This window comes from Vespula vulgaris, chromosome 9 (genome assembly GCF_905475345.1).
Source record: "Vespula vulgaris chromosome 9, iyVesVulg1.1, whole genome shotgun sequence".
NCBI lineage: Eukaryota > Metazoa > Arthropoda > Insecta > Hymenoptera > Vespidae > Vespula > Vespula vulgaris.
The window spans coordinates 5,891,500-5,903,572 of NC_066594.1; the positions used below are offsets into that span (position 1 = coordinate 5,891,500).

The 12,073-nt window shown below is 35.6% G+C and overlaps 1 long non-coding RNA gene and 1 other non-coding gene across 2 annotated transcripts; both read left to right on the top strand.

Annotated features, from left to right (window-relative positions):
- Nucleotides 1-7: 7 nt before the first annotated feature.
- LOC127066120 (uncharacterized) lies at nt 8-5,350 on the top strand. Its single transcript, XR_007782281.1, has 2 exons — nt 8-341; nt 408-5,350. It is a non-coding gene; the product is annotated as an uncharacterized LOC127066120 (long non-coding RNA).
- An 851-nt stretch (nt 5,351-6,201) lies between these two features.
- LOC127066580 (U6 spliceosomal RNA) lies at nt 6,202-6,308 on the top strand. The gene has a single exon (XR_007782432.1). It is a non-coding gene; the product is annotated as a U6 spliceosomal RNA (small nuclear RNA).
- Nucleotides 6,309-12,073: the final 5,765 nt, after the last annotated feature.

A 12,073-nucleotide genomic window follows, 5' to 3' on the forward strand; every position in this document is an offset into this window, starting at 1 on the left:
ACGGCAGTCGAACGTTGAGATCCATTTTGTCGTCAAGCTTTTAAGCGCTCCCTTCGTAGCGCGCAATGTGATTCGATGAAGATCGTGTTACCTCTTCTATATATTTCCTTTACTCGGTCGCATCTCTTTGACTTGGTATGGACCGATCGTATTATGGACATACATATATGTGGAATAGTCGATGACACGTAATTAAAGGACACGGTATATGTATATATATATAGAGAGAGAGGGAGAGAGAGAGAGAAAGAGAGAGAACGAATACGGCTTTGATTATAACGATCCTCAAATGTCCATTGCTGTTAAATACGATATTTGTACGAGCTTCGTTTTAATAATCGGTAGTATTCTCTTTTTCGATATTATATTTTGTTCGATAATCAATTGGTTCTTAATCATTTCGATAGGTTAGGACAACCATCCAAACGGAATGATTCTTTTTTAAAGATCATCTTTTTGATGACTTGCAAAGATGTAAAATTTAGATGTGATCTTGAGAAAGAGGTAATTGATTTTTAAGATCACTTTTGAAACTTTTGTCTCATACTGTATAGTGTTAACTCTTTGAAGCAGGTTTGAATTTAGCGTCCTACTTCCACATGTATATATATATATCTATATATATGATACCTAATATACATGGTGAAATCATTTTTATATTACCTGAAAAAATTAAAATTACTTGAAGTAATGGGATTTACATTGATTCTCACGTACATATTCAATTTAGTTAGTAAATTTGATCTACATATATACATATATACATAATTGAATACTTAAATAACCTTTTCTTTTTATTTCTTCCTTTTTTTTCTTTTTTATTCATTTTACATAATACAGATACTTTAATGATTTAAAACGAATCTACTTCGTTAAATTTTATAAGAATAAAATTTCTCTGCAATATGAGGCATTTTTGTATTTTCTAAAATTCTGTGCTTCAAAGATTTCATTCACGAAAGACCAGTGTAAAAATTACCGTCAAGAAAATATACGTACGTAATTAGATTAAATCAATCAATAGAATTAATATATTTCAAATTGATATATTTAGGACTATTTACGAATACTAGAGAATTCGAAAGATGATGCACAAACGGATTTTGAAAAAAAAATCACTGAACTAACAGAAATCAGGTAAACGATCGGTAATGGTTTCATGTGACAGAAATGGAATCCTACGGTGTTCAATATGCTTTGGGACATTTTGAAGTATTGAGGTTCTGTCATGTCATACAGCATCGACGTTTCGCATCGACGTTTAATGTGGTTTCACCCATTTCGTCGTTTCTTCGACACCCAAAACCTGGTATCGTCCAGCCTTTATGTCGCCTTTGAACGGTTCTGAATCGCTATTCTCTCGATTTGTACATACGTTCAAACTTGACTCGTTACAAAACCAAATTCAAATCGAATATCAACGTGCGGTCTTTATTATAGTATTAAAAGTATTTATACGTTTGATATCCTCTAACAATTCTTGCAGATTTCACTTTTGTCGTTTTAAATATCTGAGGTAAATCAAATGTCAAAGTTCTTGGAAGTCGTTTGAAAAATATTTCATAAATCCTTTTACCTTTTATGATTTAACGTTACATATCGGATAACAGATTTTTATTTCACTTTGTTTCGTATTTCCCTTCTTTTTCTTTATTTCGTTTCGTTTCGTTTTTTTTTCCCCCTCGACACGACAAGTAGTGACACGAAGTTATAAGTATAATATTGATTTATTTTAAACGCGATTGGAATATTATATGGGGCGTTCGTGTAATCTGGACTATCACGTTACAATATGAAAAAGTATTATCCTACGTGATACGTCGTATAGGAAATAGAAACGGTATATGATCAACGAAATAAATAGGATGCAGGGTAAAATGCGCACAGTAAAAGATCGTACGATTTTAACGTGATTCATACGTGCTTTATTACTCGGGAATAATTGTATAAATTTGGTTATATAACGCGAGTTTCTCTGATAAATCGATACGCGGTATCGATCAGTTGCAAATGTCAGTAGAGAACATTGGGAACATAAAACTCGTCAAGGTATTGGCATGTATTTATATATACCTATTAGTGAATCAGTGCAATGATACGAATAATATTTTCGCTAATTAATGGAAACATCGGTGGTACATAGTATCATCATCCAATTAGCTTATTATCAAAATATACATACGTACATACATACATATGTTATATTATACAAGTTAATCTAGAGGACCTTCGGGTTAGCTAGGATTAAGGGCAAAAAGGAAGGAGTTACGAATTATCTCGATTAAAATGTGATGCCGTTGAACCGTAATTTATCTAATGTTGTGGTAATTGAGAAGAGTTAATTCTCTCTAACACGTAGACAGTGCGCAGAGAGCGAGTTTTAAATTAAATTTTTTCCCTTCCATCCTTCGACCCTCTCTCTCTATCTCTCTCTCTCTCTCCCTCCTTACCTTCCTTCCTTCCTTCCTTCTTTCCTTCCTTCTCTTTCTCTTCTCTTTCTCTTTCTCTCCGTCTTCGGCTAGGTAAAGCTCATACTCTAATTACACTAATGAAGTAAATAGCGCACGTGAAACTGCCGTCACGGCGGGAGATACTTTTTCTCTTTTGTATTCACACCGATGTTATCTCTAAAGTTCAACTATAGTAGAATAAATGAACGTTCCCACGTCCTATCCATGTTCTGTTACCGTTCGTGATATCAGATAAATGTGTATGTATGGATTATTGTCCGATGTTACATGACAATGTTCAACTTTATTATATCGTTGATCTCATTTATTTAATTCCAAGTAAAATTGTTTATGAAAAATACAGATACGTATGTATATTTTATATGCAACAAACAATCCGCTTAAAGGCTTATTCCATTGAAAAGTTGAGAGAAATTGTGATACTTCAACTACGATGATGTTGTTATCACGAACTATATCAGTTTCATACATATCGTCGAGAGCTTAGCCTATGATATTTTCTATACGATGTCAATAAAAATTTCGCTTATGACGACATAAATTTATGATAAGATATTACGGTGTCTGTATATTTTGACGTATCATAAAAAAACGCTTACGTATATAAAAAAAAAAAAAAAAAAGAGAGATAGCTTATACCAGACTTCTAAACGAAATAGCAAATATCGTACTGCTTTATTTTTCTATTTTTTCGTAGTTTTTTTGTTAGACGAAAAGTAGAAATATAAATATATTTCATTCGGTACACGCCCATCGCGGATAGAAATGATTTACGATCGGCTTAAAAAGTAAGTAACGCGTTGAAATTAATTTCAAAAGAGATATATATATATATTCTTTTTTTAATAATTCTATACATAATTTCGTTAACAATTCGTACGACAAATTTGAACTCGAAATTACGTTCTTCTTATGACTTTTCCCTTTACTTTTGTTTTATCGTTCTCAACGATCGAACGGCCGAATACCGTGTTCTATTGTTTTTATTCACTTTAAATAAAATTATCTTTTTTGTATGGGAGACACTGATTGGAGGATCGCTGATAAAAGCGAAAATAAAAAAGGTGGAAAACTTGAATGCGATACTTCTTCTCGTCTGAAGTTCAGGAACCCCTATTATTACTGTGTTTACTTGGCTGGTGACTGATAGCTCAAGGAGATCAGGTCAGTATTGAGTCGGTCCAATTGTGTTATCCTCCAACCTCCAGTTTATCGGAAAGAGCTTTGTTATTTTAAACTCAATCCCATCTTCAGGGATGTTTTCTGTTTTTTCCTTTTTTTTTTTTCTTTTTCTTTTTCTACTTCTTCTTCATCTTCGTCTTCTTCTTCTGCCAACAAAAGATTTTATTCGTCGTTTCACGTAAGGAATCGTAAAAATTTCTCGAAAACAAATATTCTTTCTATTTCTGTATCTCTAAATTCTTTCATTACCTCTTAAATATTTCTTCCGTATTAAATATTTGGAAAAGAAAGAAAAAAAAAGAAAAAAGAAAAAAAGAAAAAAAGAAAAATGAAATAATTTTCTTGTTTGTTCAATCTTGAAACACGTACCTACATATACATTGGTACTCATCGTATTGATTTAACGCCGGTTTAGTCTTTACGTTATGGATACACTTTGGCCGCCATTTCTCACGCGGGATTTCCGAGGGTGGTAGGTAACCCTCGAGAATCGACGTAGACACTTCGTTCGCGTTAATACTACCCACCAAAGAGATTGGAAAATTGATCTTCACCGACGGACGTCATCGAGGACGCCATCACGATTATCAACGTCTTGCGTATCTTATTTTCTTTCTTTCATACCTTCCATTTCTTTATACTTTGAAATCAAAATAATACTTCATTAAGTTGTTCTTCACATTATGCTTGGACAAATAAAAGATCAAATTTGAACCCGTATGATCAATAAAGTAAAATAATTGATATAATGTTATCATGGCGGCTCTGTGTGTGTGTGTGTGTGTGTGTATACGTAAGTACATACAAATGTATGTACATTTACCTTATACATATAAGCTCGATTCTCTGCATCTTACTGTTTCTTCTTTGTACAAGTTTTCCATAATGTAGTTATACGCTCGTCTCGATTTCACGTTCGTCTCTATTTCGGCTTTTGAATCGGAGTTGTAATAACATAAAGTTTTAGATTATTTCAGTCGGAATCTCAGAAATGGGAATAATCAACTTCGGTTTGAGTTTGAGATAAAATCCATTTGGTTTGATACACAAGGTACAACATGATGATCACGAAAGTATATCCGAAAAGTGTCAGAAACGTTCCTCCGTTCGATGGGAAATATGATATTACAGAGAGTTACATATATCGTCGTTGATATATAAACGGTGTATCCTTTTCACTAGCTTTTACATAGGATAAATAAAAAGATAAAAATCAAAGAGCGAAAATTGTAATCTCGCATCATGAAACAATTTTACGAGCTTCATGAATAGTCATGTTTTTGCAATCGATAATTCTCTTTGACGAGAATAACGGCTATGTGAATCGTTCGACGATTTATATATTGTTCTATTCTCTTTATCATATAACTAGGATATTAATATTTATTTATTTTAATGCTCGAATTACCTATGCGCATAATATTAATGAGCGTAAAACGTAAGCGTATGGCCGTGTAAACGAGATTATAACGACCGTAACGATATGTAAATGTCATTTTCGTTGTTTCACAACGCCAAATATAATATCTTATATTATAAAGAAACTTATAAGCTTTTCTTGTTGTCGTTGCAAATGAGAACATACGTTATATGGATTCGACATATATTTTATGTATTTATATCTACGAGCGAATATGTTTTTCTTCTTTCTCATTTTCCCATGTAAATGGATCAAAGAAAGTAGAAGGATGAGCTTAGACGAGTGGCTCCTTGTTACAATTTTTATTGTTATTGTTTATTGTTATTGCGCTAAACAATATTCCTCGTCTGAAAAATCAATAGGAAACCATTCTGCGAAATTTCAAACTTTTATCACCTCGTTTAAGGATAATAAGAGGATAAAAATCCTAAACTTTATCTTTCTTCTTTTCTCGCTTGTTACTTGGTATATTTCAACGAAAAAAAGAAAAAACACGTACCAGCTCTAGTTCGTATATATTTTTTTTTTTTCAAAATTGTAGATTGATTATTAAGAGTAACAAAAATTTCATTTTCTGGAGATGGTTTTTACCAACGACAGTCCATTGATTGACACTCATCAAAAAAGTCGATGAATAATGCTCCATTATCTAACTATTATTTATAAAATTTGCAAAAAAATTCGCTTGGTAATTACAAAATGAAGAAGAGAAATATTTATTTTTATAATTCCACAATGACAAGTTGGTTTAAGAAAACGGATAGATATGTAAAGATATAGTTTAAAAAAAAAAGATAATATTCTTTAATTATTGAAATTTAATTATAGAAATTAAACAAAAGTTGATAAACTAATCTTCATAACAATTTTCATCTATAATCTTTCTTCGTTTTATAGAATTTAATTAAATTGTGTAAAAGATTGAACTCGATGCAATTGAATTACGCTCCTAATTAATAGTGGCGCCGCCTGACGGCAGATTCAAGAAGTAACGTCAGACGTCATAATTCGAAAATTCGCCACCAGATGACACTGTTCTCAATTTTTATACACGGTAATACGATCTTTCTCGCAAGTGCTTAGATACAGAATTTAAACTATATATACAAGTTTTTAAGCTTCTCTGATGTACTTGCTTCGGCAGTACATATACTAAAATTGGAACGATACAGAGAAGATTAGCATGGCCCCTGCGCAAGGATGACACGCAAAATCGTGAAGCGTTCCACATTTTTTGCCAACTTTATTATTGATTCGAATCATCATTAATTAAAAAATATTTCAAATAAATTTATAATCACACAACGTGTCGTAAGTATCGTTGATTAAGAGCAGATTTTTTAAATATTATCTTTTCGTTCCACAACTATTACATATTTTTTTTCCTTTATAAATTACTCTCTCATTTTTCATATTTAAATAATTCTTACGTAAAAATACAAAAACGAATAACACATTGTTTTATCGTATCAGACGAATAAATACTATCAGAAAATATCAGAAATTAAATATCAGAAAATAAATAATACAAAGGATATCATATTATTTTTCTATGCTTCGAATAATAATCTAGCAGGTTTCCTTTCGTTCTAATACATAATAGGATATTTTATATAACGTCGATGCACGTAACACGCGATACGACATCATTTCGCAATACGTCGTGTTTTACGCTAGTACGAAGCCGTTTACCGTTGCACTCCTTCGTCGAGACGATTGTTATCGTTTCGATGACGTCCAAAAAAAGAAGAAGAGGCAATAGCAATGAGACGTAGCAACAGCTGAGTGAGGAGAAACGAGGATGTTAAGCGTAAGGACGAACGAGAAGAGGGAAAGGGTATCGTTCGAGGCTCGTCGAAAAGAGGGTTGCTATCGTTGTAGATATAACTTGGCTAAAATCCAGTCAGAGGAAGTCTGCAACGAATAAAAAAAAAAAAGTAAAAGAAGAAGAAGAAGAAGAAGAAGAAGAAGAAGAAGAGGAGAAGGAAGAAAAAGAGAGAGAAAAAAAATAGTGGGCAGAGGGGTAGCAACCGCGGGGTTTGTCGAAGACCCTAGCAGAAATGAAGTGCCGGTTGCGCTCGGTGTCTTTGGCTCATAAACCTTTTTCTGCCGCTTCGATTCGGCCAGCCAGACGATTTTTCCTTCTGTACACATCGGCCCGAAAACGTTCTTTTCGCTGGTGTCCTCCGAGAAATAGCGAGATCCCGTGAGTTTCGTCGCTTCGCTCTTTTTCGCTTCGTTTCACCGCTTAATCTCGCTCGTCCGATTTAATCCTAAACGACCTTCCCTCTGTACCTCCGTCTCTCCTCCCTCCACCCTCCCCGAAATGCTCGTCAACGATGAACGCCGAGAGATTCTAGAATTTTTCTTTTTCATTTTTATTTTATATTTATTTCCGTATTTAGAGCACATCGCGTCCTCGTCCTTTCCCTCGTCTTTCTGTCCCCATCGACTCTTCTTTTTCTTTTCTCTTTCTCTCTCTCTCTCTCTCTCTCTCCTCTCTTTCCCTTTCTCTTTTTCTATTTCACGACATACGAGGATCGCTTAATTGATGTGCCTTCCTTAATTAATTTCCCGGCAGTCAACGAGCGAGTTGTGTGAGTATCTGCAATAATTTTTAAAGGTACTTTCAGTATCTACGTCCTATGAGATAGTTCTTTATATGATATCATTAATTAATGATTTCGTTAAGAGAGCGTAAGTGTATTCCCATTCGTTATTATTATTTATTTTACTTTATCGTATCAACGGCCTCCCAGGGATTCGTATCGATGATCCGTCGAGTTAAAAACGACGCGTGCATTTAATCGTTTAACAAATGGTACATCCACGAAGGTGAGACGATAATTGGAGTTTATAATGCGATTACGTTGGATTCGAATTGCTAATCACTTGCTTTTTTTTCTCTTCTTTCTTTCCTTCTCCCTCTCTTTCTCTCTTTGACTATTCTCCCCTTCAAAAATATCGATCTGGTTTGTGTCCGTATTATGAAGATCTGGTTTCTTTGAAATTGAATTCAGTTGGTGGAAAGAAGAGAAGCAGAAAAGGGAGCAACGCGAGTGGACAATGCACGGTACATAGATATACTTGGCTCATACAGTTGGGTCATTCCAAATAGTTGAATTTTGTTGTCTTTGTCGCACATCGTTGCTCGCGCTTTCTCCCTTGGGCCGTCTAAATCTTAATTAAAATCTCCGTCGGCGTCGAATGCTAGACAAATAAACTCATGGAAACGTGGAAACGTTTTCATGTGAACACGAAATGATGTCATATATTCGCTGTTACATGTTAGATGCTTGTACGTTCACCGATTGAGCACATAGACACATAATTATCAGTATATCGATTGTGTAATCAATTAACCGCTACGCAAGGTACTTACTTACCTCTCCTCGTTCCTAGGTTCATCATCGTGATCGTGTAATACTACACTAACGAGGAATTTGGTATCCCTCTCGACGAATCTCATCGAATTAGGAGGACTCATCAGGAAAAACTGATTCAATTTAACTCGATCGAAGTTTTCTTCGAGAATGTCGATTGTATTCATTTGCATTTCTTACGACTTGATAAGTAGATATTCGCAATAAACGAGAATTGTTTGTTGGTGCGTAATTGTTGTTGGTAATCGTGCGTTTAACAATGTTATTGTGAGAAATTGAAAAAAAAAAAGTTAATAAATAAATGAATGAATGAATGAATGAATGAATGAATAATCTCCTTTTTTTCTTTGATTATGATCACGAGAGAAAGAAAGAAAATATAGAGTTGGTTAAAGAGAAGGTGGCGGGGGGAGAGAGAGGGAGAGAGAGGGAGTGAAAAAGAGAAGGAGACAGCGTCAATCGTAAAACGTCAATCGCGTTTTATTCTGCGACAAGTTGACTCTCGACGACTTGTTGACACCTCTCGTAATTGGATTGTTTCTTTGCTTTTGTATTTGTCGCCGACGTTTATCTTCTCACCGTTCGATAATCGCTACGGCTTTCATTATAAATCCCCTTTAAAAAGGTCGGATTCTCTCGTTTTACCTATCAACGGTGGTAGAGAGGGAGAGAGAAAGAGAAAGAGAGAAAGAGAAAGAGAGAGAGAGAGAGAAGGATCTTGAAAGAGAGAAAAGGAGAGACGGATAGGTTGCGTGCATCAAATGCACTTTGCGTGCTTCTCGTATGCGAATAGAAAATTACAGAAAGTATTCGAGTCGGATTGTCACTGACAATGTGCATTATACCAAAGTACTTCGATACATATTCGAAACGATGTATACTTTTTTGTTTTTCTCTCTCTTTCTCTTTCTTTCCTTTACACCTTGCTCATAACAGTACATTTAAACGGATCACACGTGATATCAGGAACAGCTGTTAATGATTATCCATGTAATCAATTCTAAATCAATTGCACGTTACGACGAGTATTGTTCGAACGTATAGTGAATTAGGTAAGTGAATTCGACTATCCTAAATAAGGAGAGAGAGAGAGAGAGAAAGAAAACGTTGATATGTAATTGTCGAGTAAACGCACGTGAAATGAATAAAGAAATATTTCGTAAGAAATTCGATCTTCACAAATAATTTCTTTGTTCTTTCCTTGGTATATCGTTTTTGTTACCACATCGTAACGGGACTCCCAAAAGGATTAATTATTAATCTGAGTATCCCTACCGACGACGACTTAAAGGAAGGGTGGAAAAAGAGAATGATGAAGAGTAAAGGAGATAGAGAGAGAGAGAGAGAGAGAGAGAGGGAGAACGAGTAGAAGCCACAAAATTTTAATTTTCGTCTCTTCCGCGGCCCAAGTGCTTTAATTTAATCTCCTTGAGATATCTAACACCATGAAGGGCGATGGGTGACCTGTCAATTCATTAATCAGATTGTAATATTGTATCAAGGACGAAGCAAATTAAAATTTAATAAATTCCCTTTCCTTCCAACGTTTTAATTATTCCTTTTTATCTCTCTCTCTCTCTCTCTCTTTCTTTCTCTCTTTTTTCACTCACTCTTCTTTGTTCTCTCGTCGAGAGAGTTAACAAAATAAAATTGCTGATATTTCGTTCCGATCTCTAGTATGTTGGTATAGCTCGTTAGTTTAGATATTGTGACGTTCACCGATCGGTAATTGGTAACCGCTTGATACAATTGTATCCGTTCGATTCATGTCGGCAAACGTGTTTTTTCTATTTTTTCTCTTTTTTTACCACTTCTCTTTGCTCCATCTCTTTCTCTCTCTCTCTCTCTTTCTCTCTCTCATTCTCACTTTCTCTCTCTCTCTCTCTCTCTCTCTCTCTCTCTCTCTCTCTCTCTCTCTCTCTCTCTCTCTCTTTATACCAAGCAATATAGGATAAAAACAAAAGATGATTGACGCGCATAAATCGATCGTGCTTCGCGTTCTCGAATACTTTTTATCTCTTTTTTCTTTTTCTTTCTTTCTTTCTTTTTTACTTTGTTTCTTTCTTTTTCCTTTCTTTAACGACAGCTCGACGAAGGAGCGAGAAGTAAACTCGTCGTCAAGTATCGCTTCGTTTAAATTTAAACAGCATTTTACATTACCCTTTACGTACACCATAAATATACCAGTACGTCATTAATAAGGTCATTCTTTGTATTTTACCATCATCGTTCTTCGCGCTTTCATTTCTCTCTCTCTCTCTCTCTCTCTCTCTCTCTCTCTCTTTACGTACTGGACAGTGTCCCCTTATTGTATATACATACGTAAATACACACATACATACGGTATATACATTGCGGTCGTGGATCGTATCACACATCTCTGCTATTGTTAATAACGTAATTATTATGCCCAGGTATACACACCGAACTCCGTTAGTTCGTTCTAGTGTACAGTGAAACTTGTGATTGCGCATTTGGCCGCAGGTGCGCTTCATAGTTTCACGACGTATGTCAGATGTGCGCTCATATCTGGTGAATTACGATAACGTTAGGTAGTGAGGATCGAATAGATAAAACAAAAACGTGGATCATTTGTTCACGAAGAATTATTCATTCATTATTACTCGTTGTTTACTTATCAGCTTTCCGATACATCTCTTCTTCATTTTCGTAGGGTCACCGTCCATCCAGTGTCGTTGAACTCTGTCGAGAACGAGAAAGAAAATAATTCCCCTATATTCCTGATCATACTATTCTCGAATAAAAGTTTTAAAAAAAAAGGGAAGAGTAGATGTTACAGGTTGACACGGTCGTCCATTAACGTCACTGGGAATTTCATCTTCAGTATTAGCACGTTAATACGGTAAAAGGGATAAAATCTCGTTGAATAGTAGGGGAGCGACTAAACGACAGGTAATCGTAGGGCCGTTATGGTAAAGTCGAATCGAGTTGAATTCGGGTGCCGACACGTACACACGTATCTGGCAATCAATCGATCTGACTGTGATGGGTTATTAATTATCCGTGTATATTCCCACGCGTGGCAAAGCATCAGGCAACGACGCAATGCCGCAAACAATCATCGTCGGGGCTTCCTGACAACAGATCACCTAGCAGAATATTGCATTACGCCTTTCCCGTACGACACACGATAAACCACCAACGAACGCTTTCGACTTGTCGAGTGGGGGAGTGAGTGGGTAGGGAACAGGGGAGTAGGGGGGTAACAGGAGGAGGAGGAGGAGAAGAGGGGACAGCCGATCGTATTTCGATTGAAACGTTAAAACCTGAATGAGATTCTATGGGTATCGATCGCGAATTCACATCGGGGGATGTGCATCGATATTATGGCGTCAAGGCCGAAGTCGTTCCATGCCTTCAAATATCTCTCTCTCTCTCTCTCTCTCTCTCTTACTCTCTTAAACTCACACACGTATACATATACATGCATTCTCTCGCTCACCATTTCAGACTATTGCCTATACTGAATTACCTGTCTACCCTGGCTTACGTGAGAAAATCGAGCTCGTTCGTCTCGTAATAAGATAACGATATCGCCCTGTCGACGCTGGATTCGTGTCGTTCGCCCGAGTCGAAGATCGAACGAGGACGGATCG